The following is a 20,239-nucleotide window of genomic DNA, read 5'->3' as shown; positions in this document are numbered from 1 at the left end:
AAACACACAACAAATTAATAAGAGAAGCAAAAACATATTGGCGTCATATAATATTTTAAATATAAACTTGGCCATGAGGTGCATTTTAAATGACGGTGTGAAAGTAAAGGTGATTTATTTGCAGGATACTTACAGAAATGTGAAATGAGAAGGGCCTGTCAAATCGGGCACTGACGTCAGCAGATTTCCATCCAGACGTCTGTGGTAAGAAGATTGGGACCTTCAGATTTGACTACGAGTAAGAGATTGAGTGCGAGTACGACTTTTCAAATCTGGTTTGCGTGGTTTAGATGATGGCTTGTCACAAAAATCTTGTTTCTAGAGTCTACTCATGTACTGGTAAACAACGGGAAGGAGCGAGAGTTCTGGGATGTGACTGATTTGAAATTTGAAAGTTGTACTCGTACTCTGATCTGAAGGTCCGAAATGATCAAAAAACACACTCATCAATTGTGCTTATCGTGTTATCACATGTATTTGCTTACTTTTCAGCTGGTCTTCTTTCTCATCGGTACTTACTTACTGGTCATCTTTTAAACATTTTTTATGTCTTTTCTTTATATTCAAGAAAACTTATGGGCATGTTTTTGTCAGTATTTTAAACCTTTAGAAAGGTCTGTTTACACATGTAATTTTGTCGCACTCCAATTGCAGTTTTAAATCGCGCGTGTAGACTAAAGGGCGATTTCAGATTTGTGGTCACCATATCGATTTAAGAATCTACCTAATAACAAATGAAGAATTTTAACAACCTTCCTAAACGTTTTCGTTCGACAAAGTTTGGAGGAATATGTTAAGAAAGGTGGTGAATGTTTTGGGCTCGTTAATAAAGTGAGAAAAAAAATTAGCTACATCATGTAACGAGCGTGGAAGGCAGAAATAATTCAAGCCAGCGAGAGGAATCGAACCCATGACAGAAAACTCAGACCACTGAGCTACTGTGAGACACGTGACGAGTCACGTCATTTACTAGGTTCATCCTTCAAAGTGCTAAGATCAAAAATGGTAAATAAGGATGGTATAGCAAGGATGGTATATAAGAAAAGATGAAACATATTGATCTCGGAAATGAAATGAGAAAGATGAAATGCAAACACCGAGTGTCGTACACAAGCGTTTTTACTAAATGCAGGTAACTATAGCCCACTTTGAAAAAGAGTGATGGCCTGGGTCGAGAGTAGCTGCCCAAGCGATTGTGGGATTGTTTGGGGGGACGATTACAATAGCCATCGTCCCCCCAAACAATCCCACAATCACTTGGGCAGTTACTCTCGACCCAGGCCATCACTCTTTTTCAAAGTGGGCTATTGGCTAAGTAAGTTATTTGTAACTTATAGCATTAAGACTTACTTACAGTCTACTGAGTTTGATAAATTTTCTGAAGGTTCCATTGGCTATATTCCTAATCTCGTTGTTTTTTATAAACCTATGGACAACAAAAAAGAAAAAGATGAAAACAAAAACAAAACAAAAACAAAAAAAACAAAACAAAACAAAACAAAGCAAAGCAAAGTAAAGTAAAGTAAAGCAACGCAAAGCAAAGCAAAGCAAAGCAAAGCAAAGCAAAGCAAAGCAAAGCAAAGCAAAGCAAAGCAAGGCAAAGCAAAGCAAAGCAAAGCAAGGCAAAGCAAAGCAAAGCAAAGCAAAGTAAAGCAAAGCAAAGCAAAGCAAAGCAAAGCAAACAAACAAACAAACAAACAAACAAACAAACAAAAAACAAAAAACAAAAAACAAAAACAAAAACAAAAAACCCGAAAAAATCGAAAGGAAAGCAATGGTAAAATACATATGGTATAAAATAGGACAACTTAAAAAGTTTAAGTATACCGATAGGCTACGCGTGCACACGTAATCGGCCGGTTACATTTTCCTGGAATGAAGAGCGACTCTTCCTAAAATCCTCATATTCAATTTTCATCTAGCAATAGATTTCGTTCATAACTCTCATATCAACTTCTTTTGGCAAATAGGTAACACATATGAAATAAGATCGGATAAGTTTAACTTTCTTACAATATTTTGATTCGACCTTCGGGCAGTTCTCGAACCAAGCGACGAGAGCGTGAATTTTGCATCACTTCCAGCTGTTTGTTCTGGAGATTACAGATCACTCAAAAACCTCCTAATTAATTAGTTTTTAACGATGACTCTACAAGTTTATAATATGATATTTTGCCATCGTAAGCTCTAAATAAAGTAATAAATTACAGGAATTAAAGCTTATGATTGTAACAAATCATATAATTAAAGTGAAGGATTATCGTGTATAACTAGTTAAATTAGGAAGTTTTGAATGAGCTGTATTCTCCAGAACCAACAGCTGGGAACGCCTGCAAAATTCACGATCTCGTCACTTGATTTCGAACACAGTCTGAGGTGTGAAAAATTGAAATCAGAAAATTTTAAGAAAGTTAATTTTCTTTGATCTTTTTTCATATTTGTTATCTACCTGCTTGGAGAAGTTGATTTCATTCTGTTTCCAGATAAAAATTGAATACGAGGATACAAGAGAGATTCGCTCTAAAGTGGAAAAATTTTTCCCTATCTGTTTGTTTTGGTTTCTGTCTTTTTGTTTTTGTTTTGTTTTGATTAGGCCTTTACACACATCAATTACTACACGAATAGCAGCGCAAGTCTTTTTCCTCACTTTGCCATAGACGGCTAGAAAGTCCTTCCGTTTCATTTTAACATGAAATTTCAGTAAGTAAAATGGTCAAAAAATTGCAAAAGTAGACTTTTGTTAGAGTTTTACCTTGCATTTATTAGACTATAATAAATTTTCTTCTAAAAATAAACAGTGCTGTTTGGCATTGTATTATAATATTAAAATTTAGTTCTTCGAGGTGAAGAAGGCCGTTTTAGGTGGAGCTACTTACAGAGTAATCATTTTATCACCAGGTCCTTCCAATGCTCCCGGCTGTAAGCGAGTCAACAAGTTTTCCGAAAGGTCTCTGCAAGCAAACGTTTACATTATTATTGATAACAAAGTGGTAAATGCAATTTATATCAAGTGCGAATTCGTCAGTAGTTTCTCAGCTGAGTTGCACACAAATGTCGTGGGAACATTAGACGGTGAGATTAAAATTAAACAGTGATAGGACATGCCGCCCGGTGTACATACAAGATCGAGGTTGCTATTGTTGAACACTCGCTTGGCTTTAAGCGGTGAGGTACCAAGACTGATAAGACTCTGATTACATTGTCAGGTTTCTCTTTACACGAATTGATACACGAATTGATAAACTGCTTCTTACAATTCTAATAGAACCGACAACTGACAACCTGCAACTAACTCTGAGAACTTAGAACTGACAACTGTGAACTAATAACTAACTACAAGCTCGAATGTTGGCAATTTAATACTCTCATTTGTAGGCATGTTTGGGTTAACTGACCGTGGGTACTTACAGAATTTACCACTTAACTACGAAAACCCAAATAAACCTACACGGCCACATATTAAAATAACAGGTATCCAATGAAAATCTTGAAAATCTTCATTTTGTCATGCGGTAGATGACTGGAATGCTCTCCCAGACGGCATTAGGAACATTTCCAATTTTTTAGTTTTTAGACGTCTTATTAAAAACATGTAGACTCTTTTATCGATCTTATCCTTTTTACTTTTTATCTTTTAGATAGCTACATTTGTAATTTTTTTTTTGTATTCTTACGTTAGATTTATGCAGGGCCTCACTGAAAACCACATTTTGTGACGTGGGCTCCATGTTAAAATATCTTATTTATTATTATGAAAGAGCGACAGCTCATAGACAACACACTAATGACTGGATGTTATGCGGTGGCCAAGCCAAAGTCAGCAAGAATTGTCAGGCATGTTTATTTCGAGAGCTATTGTTAAAATACTAAATATAGTCATGCAACTAAAATGCCTCAACTCTCTAGATTACTAAATAATGAAATTCCACTTCATAACACTATTACAGTAAAAGCTCAAGTGATAACTGCAAGCCGAAGATCGCTTTTGTGAACCAAGAAACGGTATCGATGTATGTTTACGTTAGATATGAGCGCAAACGCAAACGAAAGCACGCGAAATGTTTTCCTTTATTCCTTTAGCAGTGATACATACATACATACATACATACATACATACATACTTTATTGTTACCTCCCCAATGGGGCTTTTGAGGAACAATTATTTAAATACTAAAGTTGCTAACAACTACACAATCAAAATTAATCAAATTAAAGAAAACATTCACAGCATTATCTAAACTATATAAACGAGAAAAGTACTAAAAATAAATGAAGTGTAGGAAGTTCCTTTTACTTGTGGTTATGCACACGTCGGGGTCATTCTAAATAACGACTACAGAAAAAGCTCAGGTGTTTTTTCAACTCATTTAGTGATTATGGCTACCCTTGCAATGTTGTCTTTTCCAAGAGATGGGCTGTTATGCGATCTTTTTATTGATTAAGTTTGGTCGTACGATGCCAGTAAAAACCAGAGACCAGATTCACGAAGCCCTCCTAAGTTACGATGTATGCTAAGTATTGTTAAGAAACGATTGGTGGTGCTGTTTGTTAGTGCAAACGTGCCCTCAATTTTCCATAGAAACAAAGAGTTTAAAAATCTAGCTTTAAAACACAATAAAAATTAGATCTTTGTTGGAAAATATCTTTTACATTGAACATTTGTTGGTCGGACGGTAACGTTAAAATGATAAGTCATTTTTAACTCTTAACCTCGACAGTTCGGTGGCCCGATCCTCAAGAAAAACGACTCCTCTAAATATTTAAAGATTTCTGACACTTTTTCTTCCAAAATTATGAACATGTCAATGTGAACTCTGTCAACGATTTCCTTTCAATGATCACACGGTACAAGAAAGACCGGTATTCTTTAAATCGTGGTCCTTGAAAGGTTTTTAATAAATCACACACTTAATGAAAAACCGCAATGATATGATATGATATGATATGATAATCTTTATTTATCCACGGTACAAAATTCGTCAGCTTTAAAAATGCCTAATACTATTGTAATAAAAACATTTAAATGAAAAGAAAACGCTGCTTTCCACGAATGCCGTGCCTTACAGTTCTTTGAGTAATCGTTTAAATTGCCCAAGGGACTCTGCTTCCCTTAAGTTACAAGGAAGACTGTTCCAGAGAATGGCGCCACTACAGCTGAAGCTGTTTTTAATAGTTTGTGCGGGGTAATGGAACATTGAGTTTATTTTCAGAGTCCCTTAGGTTATATGCGACTTTTCGCCTTTCAAATTTAGAACTAAGCTAGTTTGGAGCCAACCCGTGCAGAGACCTGTAAACCATCGCAGACCAATAACTTTCCTCTCCATGAATTTAAAGAACATTTTGATGTTCAAACAAATTACATCACCTTCTATAGTCTAATTAATCTGGCAAATTATAGAAAAGGCCATTTGGAAAGCAGCTCTCTCAAAGTTTTTAAAATCTCAAAAGACAAATAAGATATATACAAAAAGCTTGTTTTTTGAAACAACAATTTACTCTCCGGAGTCTGCAAAAATGGTCCACCGATTGTGAACTAGACAGCCACGAAACGACGAAACTGGCAGTCAATTGACCGACTTTGCACGAGAAATAATGCACAAAAATAACGAAACTAAAAAGTACTTTTCAATTCAAATTTCTACACAGAAAACTGGCAACAAATGATTTCCGTTAGAAAATAGTCGTGAAAGAAAATAACGTGTGCAGCTTTTGCAATCTAATCTATCTTTTTTGAGGCGACGTCTTGCAAGCAATGGCTTATTACTGAAAAGGGCATGACAGATTTAGAGACTATCAACCTTACCCCAGTCATAACATTAGGCTGAAAGCCTTATTCTTTCAGAAATAATAATAAAATGCACCTCTTTTTTCTTAGTCGGAAGATATTTTATTCGGATCCGGCAAAATACAGTTTAGGGACCCTGAAATACAACTTTCCTAACCTCCTTTCGGTGCTCGAATGTGTCAATTTGTCTCCAGTGCCTTGCCTCTCATGAAAATAAAATTAGACACTCTCAGTTACGCCTCCTTAAGCCGTGTACTTTTTTCTCCAATTTTTATTCCGACAAATGCAGTGTATTTTTTTTCGTCCTTTTCTGGTGTTTTCGTTTGTTGACTTGAACCTTTACAAGTATACTAATCTTTTCCTTCCTTTATACTGTAGTGTAATATGTCATTGTTGTAACTGTACTGTTATGTAATACGTCATGTAATAATTGTGCTGTAGTGTAATAATAAATAAATGAAAAAAAAAAAAAAAGAATACTTAATGGGACTTTAAGGGAACGGCACCTAAACCTCAGAGGAAGATAAGGGAATAGATGGACACAAGATATAACGCGTTATATGTAAGGGCCAGTAATGGGACGTTTTTTGTTTATTGCGCACGCGTTGCGGTTAAATAAAACAATGAAGTCGGTACCAGAAAAACTCCGAATAAATGACAGCTTCACAAGAAGTCACTTAGAGTACACTCCATACAACATTAGGAAAACTCTGGGGGTATTTACCTTTTGAAGGTCTGTTGCAAAGTCAAAAGAGTAAACCTGACTAAAGAGAGCAGACCTTGGGACAAGAAACAAAATTAGGAAAGACGCAAAGCTTTCCCTTTTTTTAATAGCTGGTCTACTTACATGTAGCTTAAATATTTCATCGATCGAAAACTCCCACTCTCGATGTACCTCAGGCTGCAGCCTACCATGGTTCTATGGAAATATAAAAATAACTATTACCACTATCATTATCATTATTATAAGTATTACCAATATTATTATCACTGTTTTTTTTTTGTAATTCAGTTTGCTTCCAAACGCTGTTTTCATTTACTGAGAACTTAAAACTAATTAACATTGGATAAAGACATTATGCATGGCAATGGCATTATCTAATGGCATTATGCACGCAAAGTCCATCATACAAATGTGTCACTACTGGATGTGAGTCATCTCCAGGCATCTCTCCTATTCCAAATCATAAGATGCAGGGGCCGAGGAGAAGGAAGAAAGCGAGAGAGGCACACATGGCTGACAACATTATGCCGTTACTGTGCTGTCAGTAGTATATATGTAGAATACCCGGCTAGGCTATCCTCTGGGAACAATAAATTGCCAGCAGTGTCGTATTCACCCACAAGGCACAGACGAGTCAAACTTGATGCCGTTCTCAGCCGGGACTTCACATCTGGACTCCCATTTTGTTTATTCGATTTCTTGTAGACGCTTTCCGCTTTCCAGCGCTATGGAAACCTGGATGCCTTCGGGGAGGGAGGGTGGCGGGGAGTGATGAACCATGCAAAACACCGAAATATAACTTGTGCTATATAATGTGATGGAGCATTTTAATAGATGTCAATTCCCACCAGTGTTCATCTATTCCCACCTGTATTTTTCAAGTAACTTACAGATAATCCATTCTTTCAAATCCGTTAAAGACGTCTAACGTAAGAACAGGTCCAATTCCTTTATTGCGATTAGTTTTCCTATTGCAACACAATTCAAACTGTTATTAGCATACTGATTAAAGTAGGTATTAACAAACCAATATTTTGATAAGAAAAAGTGGTTGGTTTAAGGGAGACTAAAGAGTTGTAACCACGTGTCATTCAACTCTCAAAAATTGATCAGTTAGCTTAAAAAAATTACTTTATACTTTCATTCGCCTTACGTTACGATAGAAACAACCAACAAATTATTTGTACATTCACAATTACTTTACTGACTATTTCAGCCCCCTGTAGTCCGTGACTGTGGTCCATTACATCTGCCACAAACACAAAGAAACTCCAAGTTGTTGAGAACTTTGTTTTTAAGATAATAACGAGTGTTAGGAAATATGACCACTTCATTCCAGCCTTGGACCAGTTTGAATGTCTGCCCGTCAAATCTTTACTAGTTTACAGATAAACTGTACTGTTATACAAACGTATGAATAATCTTGACTAGAGCCGCCCTATCTATGCGATGGGTTTATTAAACGCACTGAGCTGCATAATCGCTCTTCTATAAGTAACCGCGGGATGATGCAAATTCAGCTGTTTAGAACATCCGTAGGACAATAGTCGTTTCTTTATAAAGCCGTACAGATTTGGAATGACTTACACAATAACCATCACTTAGCACATAGCGGATATCAAAATACGGTATGGTTATATGTCTTAAGTGAGTCGCCGATTTAGGTCTTAGCAATAAGCGGATTCCTGAGTTCCATATTTCATTTTACTGTCCATTTTATTATTGCAATAAATATCTTTATATCTGTGTAATGATATGTTGAAAAGCCCTCTAGGGAAATGTGATAATAAGTTTACAGTTTACAACTTATGAGCGTATTGGAAATCACTATTTAATGGTTTCTTGAAATAAAATTTTAAAGAAATCCGGACAATCAGGCGCTCGCCTAATGTCCATTATAAGGGTTAATCACTGATATACACAGTAAGTACGATGTTCTATCTCTTAATAGACACTGGACACCTCATCAGAGTCATTAAATTTAAGAAAGGTTGTAATGGAAGAGCACTTAGTAAAGATTTAAGCCTTGTGCCATGTAATCTTAACAAAGTGGCCATTTTCGTTCATTGTATCACAACTATGGTACAAAAAACATTCTTCTGGAGGTCCGGGACTGCTAATAAAGAGATAAAGTCCGCTTTTTATTCTTTCATTATTGTTTGGCAATCATACTTGTGTCAACTTTAATAAACGTTTACAGCTTGTAGTCCAGTTAAACCAATCGTAATTAACTAAAAACAAGGCAATTTGCTCACAGGAATCCCAGCTGGGTTAAGCCTTTCAGAATCACTTTCAGATCATCAAATGAAAACCTGTTTTCTCGCAGATTGCTAAAAGATAAAAGAGAGATTTTACTGAATAGATACATTTCCCGTCGCAAATTTTTCTTAAAACGGATGATGAGATAAGAAGCACTGAACTTTCCCCCTCCTGATTAATACCAAAGGAATTAATAGTAAAAGTGGCATTTCTCGTTACTGATATGGTTTTAAGGTCTTTTAGTAGGCAAGGGGATTGTGTGAGTACAGGAGATATGCCATACTGTCTAGCATGGTCGTTATTTAAAACTGAGATTAAAACTGGAAGAGCGGATTCACCTGTTACCGTAGCAACCATATCTCGACAAGCAAGTTTTTCAAAAAATTGAATTTTCCTGGTGTTTAAAGAAAATAAATCAACTTTCTTACTTTAATTTTCATGTTTTAGATGAGTCTAGTGTTCTTGTATTGGTTTCGATCATGTTTTGGTTAATTCTGGCTGATTTATGAAGTTTGGGATAATCAAGATGGTAGGTCCAATTTGGCCGCATTTTGGAAAACATGACCTAAGTCTCATGACATGTGTCTTTGACAACTCCTGCGCAAACTTTAAAGGGAAACGCTTTTGGCCGTGCAAAGTTTAATTACCATAGCTTTGATACTTCCAGAAATATTAACGGAAAAGGGCAGAATTCAACTCCTTTCGGCATCTAGAAGGACCAATAGTCGGCCTACTCTAAATGTTAAAGGGGAAGTATCACGAAAATTTGTTGTCATTTCAAAACCCAAAATTGTTTGACTGTCAGCAGAAAGAACAAGTTAATAATTGTCAAGTTTGTTAAAAATTATCACCCCAGTGCAATAAAACTGTCGATTAGTGTCTCTGGCCAGAGACAGAGTAGGCTGGTATGGATTGAAACTTGAAAAATATTAGGCTAATGTTTTTCAAGTTCTCGCATTTTTGTTTCCAAAATGCTCTAGAACAGATCACGAGTTGTTTCTCTCAGGGATTGAGTTGATTTCGGTCCTCTCGTCATTCTAGAATTATTTGGCAGGTGATTGAAGGTCTTATTTTATCATTTTTAACAAAAGATATAAAAAACCCCATGATACTTCCCCTTTAAGTTCAGGAACTTATCTTTGATGAATTGACAATATATACTTATAAAGCGCCAAATCAATTGCTCATGGCGCTTTACAATAAATGATGCTAAAGAGAAGGAATATTAACTTAATATCAAAACTCACAGCCATTCCACACTTTGTGGAAGATGAAATCCCCCTTCAATGTCGTTTTCACTCAGATTACTGCAATGGAAACCCAGTGAAAGTCTAGTTAACCAATTACAACTCTTTTATAGCATCAACAAAGTCAAATGCACTCTTATGATAATTATAAAGTAATTTATAATTATAATAGGAACCTTCCCAGAATCCTTTCACCGAAAAAATCGTAAATGGTAAATAACTTTGTTAATCCGAAGCCAAGAAAGATGCCACACGACAAGGGAATAACACTTGCCATAAAATATCACTTGAAATTTAACTGTGATGACGTCATCAGTCACATGACCACACCTAAAACGTGTTAAAACTCATTGCGAAAACGGAAATCTATCAATTTGAAAATAGTCAACGTAGCCGGAAAGATAATTGTGTGGAGTGTATAAAAATTGCTTTTAACGGTCTTGCGTCTTAAAATTAAGGGGGCTCTGCACAAAAGACATCGAAAATCTGAAGGTGTCGGTCGAGAGGCATACCTTCCTGAATTTAATGTGCATCGCAACATAAATTTGCATGTAGGTGTTTATTTAAAGAAAATGTCATAGCACTGATACCATGGTAACGTCATCGGTCACGTGACTAGGATGCTCGGAATTTTTCGAGTATTTTGTAAAGCTATATTAAGCGCAATGAAAGAGTGACTGGTAGGTCGCAGGTTGTGAATAGTTTAGCCGTCATTATTATTTTTTCATTTAAAAATTCGCAAGAGATCTACTCGTGCAAATCTGTTGAATGTCTTCTGTGCAGCACCTCAGCTCAAGTAAAAAATAAAGGCAAAGTAGTATATGAGGTTGGAATGTGTGCTCTTGTTAATAGCGTCGACGGTTTCCTTCCATTCTGGCTCCTTCATAGCTAGACAGCTAGCTATCGGGGGGTGGGGGTATACTCAGGTATATTAGGGACTGGAATGTGCAAAGACCTTTTAAAGTTTGAAATTAGTGCTTATCTGGGTTGGAAACTTTGTGGTTGCTTTTTTTAGGGGAAATATTAATGGTAAGGACTTTTTTTTAGGATAACAACAAACGAGGAAATGTATATAGACTATGTATATGCAAAAAAATTAATTATGAACAAGTAAAATGTAGAAAGAAACGTAAAATAAACATAAACTTATTTAAAACTTCTAAAAAGTAATATTTTTTGGCTGATGAACAAAATAACATGTTCTTACATAACAGCAAGTGACGTTAGATTCCTGAAGGTATTCTGTGGAATGATTTTTAGGAGATTCCTTGATAGGTCTCTGAGTAAAAAAAAAATTGCACAAATAAGTTAATATAGAAATCCTTTCCGCTGCATGTACAAGATAACTAATTAAAAAAAATCGATAGAAATCGATAAAACCCAAATAATTTTTTTCCTGTGTTCTGAATGATAATCGTCTCAAAGCAACCTCGATCGGACCCGATATTCATTACATTTGACTAACTGGTCCGTAATATTGATTGTACCCTTGTATATGACAGTATTACGATAACGTTCACTTAAGGACATTTATCTTTCCTAAACAAGATCCAACCAACCGTACCATACAGGAGAAAGTAAGCAAGTGAATTACAAAACAATTGCAAATAATCCAGGATAGGCGTCAAATGAGGATGTCCCTTTCACTGTACTATGCTTTAAATGCAGAGAGGTTATTTGTAGCGACCGTTTCAAGGTTGATTACAATGATAATCTCAATCTTCTGTATGTGAAACGAAAGGGCCACCTGAAACGGCTCAATTTATTTTCTTTGGGCCTAAAGAAAGCGGGCGTGATAATGATAATAGCTGAATAAAATGGTGGTCGTAGGGCGTGAACTCACTGTCGACTTTCTGTGTGTCATACTCTAAATATATCACTCTTTTAGAGGACGCTCATTTACTACCTACATTTTCTTGAGTGAAATAAAGTTTGCAAAGGCACCTTCATGGATGGATTTCAAAGAATTCCCTGAAAGTTGTCTACAAAGAAAAACAACAAGACAATGGTAATATCGCTAGAATATCTCTAGGCAAAACGATGGAACTTTCTCGTGACACATACAGCAGAATGGTGTTTGATGGGATCCCTGTCGGTACTTCATCAATGCCGAGGCATTTCACTCGGGTAAATTTTCCAAACGGACCGCAGGTGCACTTTTGTGGACACTGAGTACTTCCTCGGGATACCGCAAGCCACAGAACCAAGACTAGCAGCCTAAAAAAAAGAAACATGGCCAAAGAACTAGGTTCTGCCTGTGAAGAGAGAGACAAGTCGTCAAAAGGGTGTGGTGTAGGCCTCGATAAGAAGATGTCCAGGAAATGTTTCTTCAAACATTACGTTTAAATCATCTCGCGTCAAGAAAAGGTTTCTCAAATCAAGCATCATAGCACGTCAAAAATGATAAATTCATAATCCCTGCAAGTTCGAACCTTCCCTTTTTTCATAAGATGCACGCAACTTTCGAGTTCAGGTTTCGCTCAGGAAAATTTGTAGCGGATATGTTAACATGTTCCTTTTGAAGAAACAAAAAAATTGATGTTTTGAACTTTAACGAAACACCACTTATTAGGATTAAAAGGAAATACGTCCACTTCGAAATTTAACTATCGAAAGCAAGATATCAAACGGGGAGTGGTATAGGCCTCGATAAACAGATTTCCAGGAATATATTTTTTCAATAATTGCATTCAAAATGTCTCACGTCAAGACAAGGTTTCACAAATCAAGCCTTATAACACCTCAAAAAAGATCAAAACAGAATCCCTGCAAGTTCGAACCTTCTCTTTTTCATAAGATGCACGCAACTTTCGAGTCTTCGCCATTAAATATACCTAGATACTTATGCAAATGACCTATATCTTAGGTTCTGGTTCACATTTCACTGAGGACAAAGTTTTCGAATATCCTTAATTTCTGCGATAGTTTGGGCGCATATATTTAAGATGCTGCGTTTGAAGAAACAAAACGCATGGCATTTTTAAACTTTAAGTAAACAACAGTTTTCAAGATAAAAAATTGTCTACTTTGAAATTTAAATATCAAAAGCAAGCCATTAAAAGGGGAGTGGTCCAGGCCGTTACGAAACTTGCTCTTTGGTATTCAAGTAAACACTAGTGGCTGTAGCTACACTATGTAGAGGAAGTACGCGGTTTAGCATGCTGAATCACCGTTACTCGAAAATCTCTGTGCGACTGGATAAATTACCTATCTGCAGATTGCGCTTTCAAATAAGACGAACAAGGGACGCTTAAAATTAAAAAAATAATAATAATTTGTGATGTAAACAATTCTATTTTGGACCTAAGGCACGTTTAACGGGTGGTTTAACCTTCAAAGTCACTTTGTGCTATTTGTAAGTAAAAATTTAGTGCAAGGTCAAGCTTTTATATATTTCTCTGTTCGTGAGCAGGCGGTGTCCTAAAAATCCTACAATCTGATTGGCTTCAGGAGTGGGCAGAATTTTCCAGTCTCTTTACCACGTTTACGGTTACCGGAACCTGCTGAAAAATCTTGAAGTGAAACCATTTTAGGCCGATCCGACCGTTTCAAGTTTCATCTTGAAATGAAACTTTTCTTTCACGAAACGTTGCGAAACGAACGAAAAATCAGAAATGGAATAAAAGGCCTAGTTATCCTTTAAAGAGGCAAGCTTTCACGTTATTTTGTTGACAAAACTTTGCTGTTTTGCAAGCTTAAAATTAAAAAAAAAAACAAGATAATTATTTGTCGATGTAAACAATCCTATTTTGAACCTAAGAGACGTTTAACGGGTTATTTAACCTTCAAAATCACGTTATAAACTATCTGTTAGTAATTTAAAATATAGCGAAAGATGAAATTCTTATTTCATTTTTATCTTCTGACCATACCCGATACTCATTCACCCCTGGAACAAAATTACTTTTAAGGTAGAAAAACCAACCTCTCTCACTAGTACAGTTCTATGCGGTCTTGGATGAATTATTCTGTTTCTCTCACTTGGGGAACTGAAGCCACGAACCACTGAACTAATGCTATTGACCTGCACTCTAGTTGAGCCTGATGTATTTAGTAATTATTAACAAATCGAAACAAGGTTACTTTCGTAACTGACTGACTTATTGAGAAAGCATGCAGTACGAGTGACCTGAAACATGAAAAATAAAACACTGGCTTGAACGGCAATCGAGTTATATGACCCATCAAGCCTACCGGGAACGGTCATTTTGTAAGTTCAGAATCTACAAGTGGAAGATGAATACAGCTGTTTCGACAAAGGTTGTCAAAAAAAAAAAAAAAAAAAAAAAAAAAAAAAAAAAAAAACCGTAAAAGCCACGCGACAATGCCGAAAGGTAGTCTGGGAAATAACATGTACATTTCAATAAAAGCTCAGAATCCATAATGCCTCGACCGTACAGCAAAGACTTGAGATGGCGGGTAATATGGATTCAGATCTTTTACTGAAATTTATCGGGTATTTCCCAGACTACCTATCGGCATTGTCCCGTACTCCTCTACGCTTTCTTGGACAACCTTTGTCGAAACAGCTGTATGTGATGAAAATTAAATATATAACATGTCATGTTAACGGCGGATGAAAGGCTACTACATACAAGGCGCTTAACGGTCTTGCACCGGGTTATATTACTAACTTATTGGATTAAAAAGCGTTCCCTGGTAAAAAAGATTAAAAACATTAGCTTTCGGCTATCAGTCCTATGAAAAGATGTAGCGCGTAAACGGAAATATATACAAAAAGGGTGCTAAAATTTGAAAATAAAAGAAGTGTGATAAAAGCTAAAAGGTAAAAATGGAAATCTGGACTTATTACAATAAAATGGAGTACTGCCTAGGCAATGGTTTTGAGTTATTGTCTGCGTCGACAGTTTTCGCTGTGTGCCAGGATTCGAGTATTTTACGAAAACGGTAATCGCCCTTGACAGAAACACAAGCATTGTCGAAATCAATGCAATGATTGTTTTTCCACGCATGGTTGACAACGTTAGATCCATTAGAATAGTTCTTCAAATTCTGTTGATGTTCCTTTTTGCGGGTTTGGAAGCATCTTCCGGTTTCTCCTATGTAGTTCCAAGGACAGTCTTTACGTGGAATCTTGTAAACAACATTGCACTGAAGATCCGAGCGTTGTCTGAACTTTGGAGACAGGAATTCTTGTTGAGGGGTTTTGAGTGGTTTGTTGACAACACGGATATCATTAATTTTATTCGGAATAGTCTCGTGAGGGGCTCGGTTAGGCCGCTGATGTAAGAGAGGCAGGCAAAACCCTGGTACGTACTAGATGGATCGGCCATTTACATACATACATACATACATACATACATACATACATACATACATACATACATACATACATACATACATACATACATACATACATACGTACGTACGTACGTACGTACGTACGTACGTACGTACATACATACATACATACATTCATACATACATATCCTAGAAACCAATTCTTCTGGTGGAGGAACTGTAGATGGGGTTGGCTTCCGTATTGAGAATGTCAGCCGATGGGTAACCATTAGCTTCCAACGCAGTCCTGACATGGTTAGTTTCACGAGTTTTTCCTTCAAAGCTGCTAGGGAGGTTGGTTGGATGCCGGGAACAGGAGGGTCAAGGCTGTGCTGATTTTGTGTTCCTTTGCATGATGAGAAGAGAAATCCAAGTAACGGTCAGTATGGGTTGGCTTACGAAATATATCAATGACGGCAACTCCATTTCTTCTGGAAACGAATGTGTCTAACAAGGCAATTTGGCCGTTCTTTTCAAGTTCGATTGTGAAATCAGCGAGGAGAAAACAGCGTGACAGTTTTTAGTCGGCACACGAAAGTCCAGCTACGCATCCATCGAGCTTGGATTGCTGAATTTTTCGGTTTTATTTTAGGTCTACCTAACTCGAAAATCTGTGTGCGACTGGATAAATTACCTATCCACAGATTGCGTTTTCAAATAAGACAAACAGAGGACGCTTAAAATTAAAAAAATAATAATTTGTCATGTAAACAATCCTATTTTGGACCCAAGGCACGTTTAACGGGTGATTTAACTTTCAGAGTCACTTTGTGCTATTTGTAAGTAAAAATTTAGCGCAAGTTCAAGCTTTTATTTATTTCTCTGTTTGTGAGCAGGCGGTGAACTGAAAATCCTACAATCTGATTGGCTTCAGGAGTAGGCAGAATTTTCCAGTCTCTTTACCACGTTCACGGTTACCGGAACCTGCTGAAAAATCTTGAAGTGAAACCATTTTAGGCCGATCCGGCCGTTTCAATTTTCCTCTTGAAATGAAACTTTTCTCTCACGAAACGTTGCAAAACGAACGAAAAAATCAGAAATGGAATAAAAGGCCTAGTTATCCTCCAAAGAAGTAAGCTTTCACGTTATTTTGTTGACAAAACTTTGCTGTTTTGCAAGCTTAAAGTCAAATAAAAAAAAAACGTCGAGCTTGGATTGCTGAATTTTTCGGTTTTATTGTAGGTCTACCTGTGAAAGTTTTGGACGGATTTCAAATCAAATGGTACGAGATGAAAGGTGGGACTTTCAACTTACCTGGTGCGTGGTTTGGAATCCGTGCGATGATGATTTGTTCGTGAATTTCGGCTCGGCGCTGGACCGGTCCGACTAGGGTCTTTCCTCCCTTGTCTCCCTACTATTACACTCGAGTGAACGTCCAACGCCGAACACTTCAAATCGCTAAAATCGCCGTCTTCAACGTCAAGAACGACAACACACAACATTTAAGGTAAAAATACGTTAATTTTGATGTTAAATGAGATTATTAATCGCAATCTAGTACGATGATACGAGGATTTTCGACATTCCCATACATTTCCTCTGTAAATTTAAAATACAAACGGTCACACAGTTTGTGTGGGCGCCCTGTGATGATTCATGACAATCCAATCCCAAAGTCTTAAAGTCAAAAATACAAATTTCATACCCAAGAAGTACACTTTTAACTCGTGAATGCGCACTTGCGTAATGAACAAGTTATCGTAATGTGGGCTAAATTTCACTCCCTCGCTCGATCAGCTATAAAAATTTATATTAATTTAATCGGAATTTAATCAAAATTATAAATTATTCATGAGTCTACGTATAGTGCATGTATTCAGCATCAGCCGCCATTACAGGACAAAAGCAAGGACGTAAAATCAACTCAAAGAATAACGTATTCTAAAAAGAAAACGCTAGTATGTGTGTTGTCTGCTAACTCCTTCCATTGACCGAAACCACAGCGAAACTAAGGGACAACTTCTTATTTTGGGGACTTAAGGCGCCGCGTTGAAAGCCGCTCAAGGCCGAGATTGTCGTCCAAGTCAACATGGATTTCGCGCAAAATGGAAGCAGAAAATATGATTGAGAAACGTCTGACGGTGTTTTCTGCTCATTCGCGTATTTTTTTGCGATCCGAAGTTATTTGACAGGTGCCAGATAATTCAAAACCCTCAATAACTTATAAATACAAAAATTAATCTCTCCTTCAGAAGTTGTGGGCAATGTTGTTCAGTGGTGTAGTTCGCTGATTTAAAAGAAAAGGGTTTCTTGTTCGTGTTCGGTAACGGAAAAAAAAATTTTTTGCATTTTTTTGGAGGCCCCTTATTAAATCTTAATGGCTTATATTTCGAGTCTTTTCTCTTCTTTTTGTCTCGGAGGTTTGCGGATGTTTTGGTCTTCACTCAAACTGCTGAGAATCTTTGGAATTACATTCGAGCAAAGGGCAATTTGTTTGGCACAGGGAAGGAATTAGCTGGAAAGTCAATATCTTCGGGTTTGGAAAGAAAAACATTATTGGTGTTTTGGACATGCAGTCGAACCTCTATTAAGCAGCCTCCTGTTAAGCGGCCAACCTCTTTTCAGCGGCCAGTTGCCAGAGTCCCAACAATATTCTTTGTCACACACTGCATTTGAAACCTCTATTAAAAGACCACCTTTATTAAGCGGTCGCGACCACTTTCCTGGCGTCCCAACTAGTGATTTTCATTGCTTTAAACCTCTCTTAACCGGCCAGCAAAAATTAAGTTTGGCTTTCCTACCTAGCTGAGAGTGATAAAATGAAAATAACTTATAAACACATTGTTACAACATTTTCTTTTTCAAAGTACTGTGGTCACAACGTGGCACTAACTAGCTGTGATGACAATATTATCCATACACGCGCGCTTTTTTTTATGTAAAAAAAAAAAAGCACTTGAGGCTATCTCATGTTTCCGTATTTTTCTTGTTTGAACACCCTTTCTTTGTCAGTTTATGAAAAACAAAGCACGTTGCAGGAAACGTAAAATTTAACGTCGACCACAGTTTCCTGTAACAAGCAAGTTCAATTAGGCCTCAAAGAGTTTCTGTTCTTCGTGTTTAAACAAATGACTGTTGTTTGATAATTGTATACTGTATGGACTCTTGTTCTCGTTAACGTTGTGGGCTATTTTGTGTCTTTATACTTCACACTTTATACGATTTGTCGTTACACTTAATACAGTGAAGATTCTACCATGCCTGGTGTTTATTTCCGAGGAACCTCTATTAAGCGGCCACCAAGCAATTCCCCGAGGGTAGTCGCTTAATAGAGGTTTGACTGTAACTCCAACACGTTAGGTTCGATTTTGCTGACGTTGCTTTGCATTCCGAGCTATATCAGCTGATCGTCAAAACATATCACATCACCAAAACCGATGACTTCACAAGTGGTACAGCTTGCACACCTCTATTTGGGTTGCTTTTCTTACTCTGCTTGTTTGTACCTGACAAAGATCACTCGATTTAATTACAACGTCAGTTGAACGCTATTTTTCGGTGTACTTGATACTTCTTCATCACAGGCTTCAAACCATAAAATAGAAATAGTAAGAATAGTTTACACAAAGGCATCTTGAAGAATTGGCAATACAATCTTCCCAAAGCTAGGTTTGCTTTTAGGTCCACAAAGAACTTACTTTTTGTAATATATTTAGCCAATCTTTGTTGAATTTTTTTTCCATGGCAACCAAATTTGTACGGGCAGGCCCCTTTTAATCAAACAGCAGATAACTTTATTCAGCGGATAACTCGCTCTCCAGCCGATAAAATGTATTTTGTTAGAGTACATTTTATCCGCTGGTTGGCGATTTATCCATGATACAGCGTTATCCGCACTTTGAATAGCCAGGGCAGGCGTTTAAAAAATGGAATAGTCCTGGTTTACATGAACAGATGTTAGCTTTTTCACGGTAATTTTCATGTTTTATATCATTTTAGAGTTCATTGTAGTTTTTTTTGTTGATTTCTATTTGCTTATTTTGTGGGTTTGGGGTTGTCTGTGGATGGCCCTGTACCAAGAGATGACATCTGGAAATTACTCTTGCAGCATTTCGCGCACTCGTAGCAAGCTTGAAGTACAGACGTTAGTATTTTACCGCACGCCTCTATTAAGGTTTCTCTCAGTCTTGGGTGAGAACCAGTGGCTGTGGTATCCATGTGTTAAGAAAAAATAAGAAAATTGTCAGTTTTTTAGGGTGGGAATTGCCCGGAAAGGCTAGGCATATGGGTTGCATTACTCTAACATTCTTAAACAAAAGAAGATATCCGGTTTATGAAATCTGTCAAATTTATGTCATCAAACAGAAACAAATTAACGTTGTATTTTTACACAAACTTTGAAAGGCATTCCACATGATTTAACACAAAAACACTAATTTGTCTTTACAGTTAAAGAATGCAGCTAATTAGAATCAAATGGTCCTTAAATGTTTCTTGTAAATTGAAACAAATACGATAGGCCTCTTTTAACGGAATAAAATACATGCAGTACAAAAGAATTAGTTCAAATCTTGACTCGGGAATAATTCTGCGTCAAATGGTTCCAATCCTGGGGTGGAGATCGTCAAGCCACGAAGACAGGAGGAGGGTTTTCGCTTGAAGGATGCAACTGCTTTACCTACAAAAGATGACAAAAACAAAATTTGGTAAAGCTTTAGCTTTTTTTTCCCTGAAACTTAACATACTTGACCTAAAAGCTGAACATTCAATTTGGCTACAAAATTTCTCAAAAGGAATCATCCGAAATTGTAACGCAGTAAATATTTTGTTGCAGGACAATCATAAACGCGTGGTTAAAAAATGTAAACTATTTGAAAGAAAACTATTAAATAAGTGAAAAACATGTGGTGGTTACTATTTGCACTTTGTTAGCTATAGAGGTTAGAAAAAATAAGAAATCTCGCCTGTTTAATTAAAGGTGAA

General features: G+C 36.8%; 1 protein-coding gene and 1 pseudogene across 2 annotated transcripts in view; both read right to left on the bottom strand.

Moving 5' to 3' along the window:
• Positions 1-20,239, bottom strand: part of LOC146451870 (uncharacterized) — a 51,973-nt gene that overhangs the window by 22,113 nt on the left and 9,621 nt on the right. The gene's annotated exons all lie outside the window — the stretch shown is intronic.
• LOC146451869 (uncharacterized) overlaps positions 19,597-20,239 on the bottom strand; it is a 28,009-nt pseudogene continuing 27,366 nt past the window's right edge. Inside the window, exon 22 of the transcript XR_014859907.1 lies at positions 19,597-19,934. The product of XR_014859907.1 is annotated as an uncharacterized LOC146451869 (transcript). The remainder of the gene's footprint in view (positions 19,935-20,239) is intronic.

This window comes from Pavona decussata, unplaced genomic scaffold (assembly GCF_977016875.1).
Source record: "Pavona decussata unplaced genomic scaffold, jaPavDecu1.1 SCAFFOLD_383, whole genome shotgun sequence".
Lineage (NCBI taxonomy): Eukaryota > Metazoa > Cnidaria > Anthozoa > Scleractinia > Agariciidae > Pavona > Pavona decussata.
Note: the sequence above shows the minus strand (reverse complement) of the source record. Positions and strands in the feature narration are given on the sequence as shown.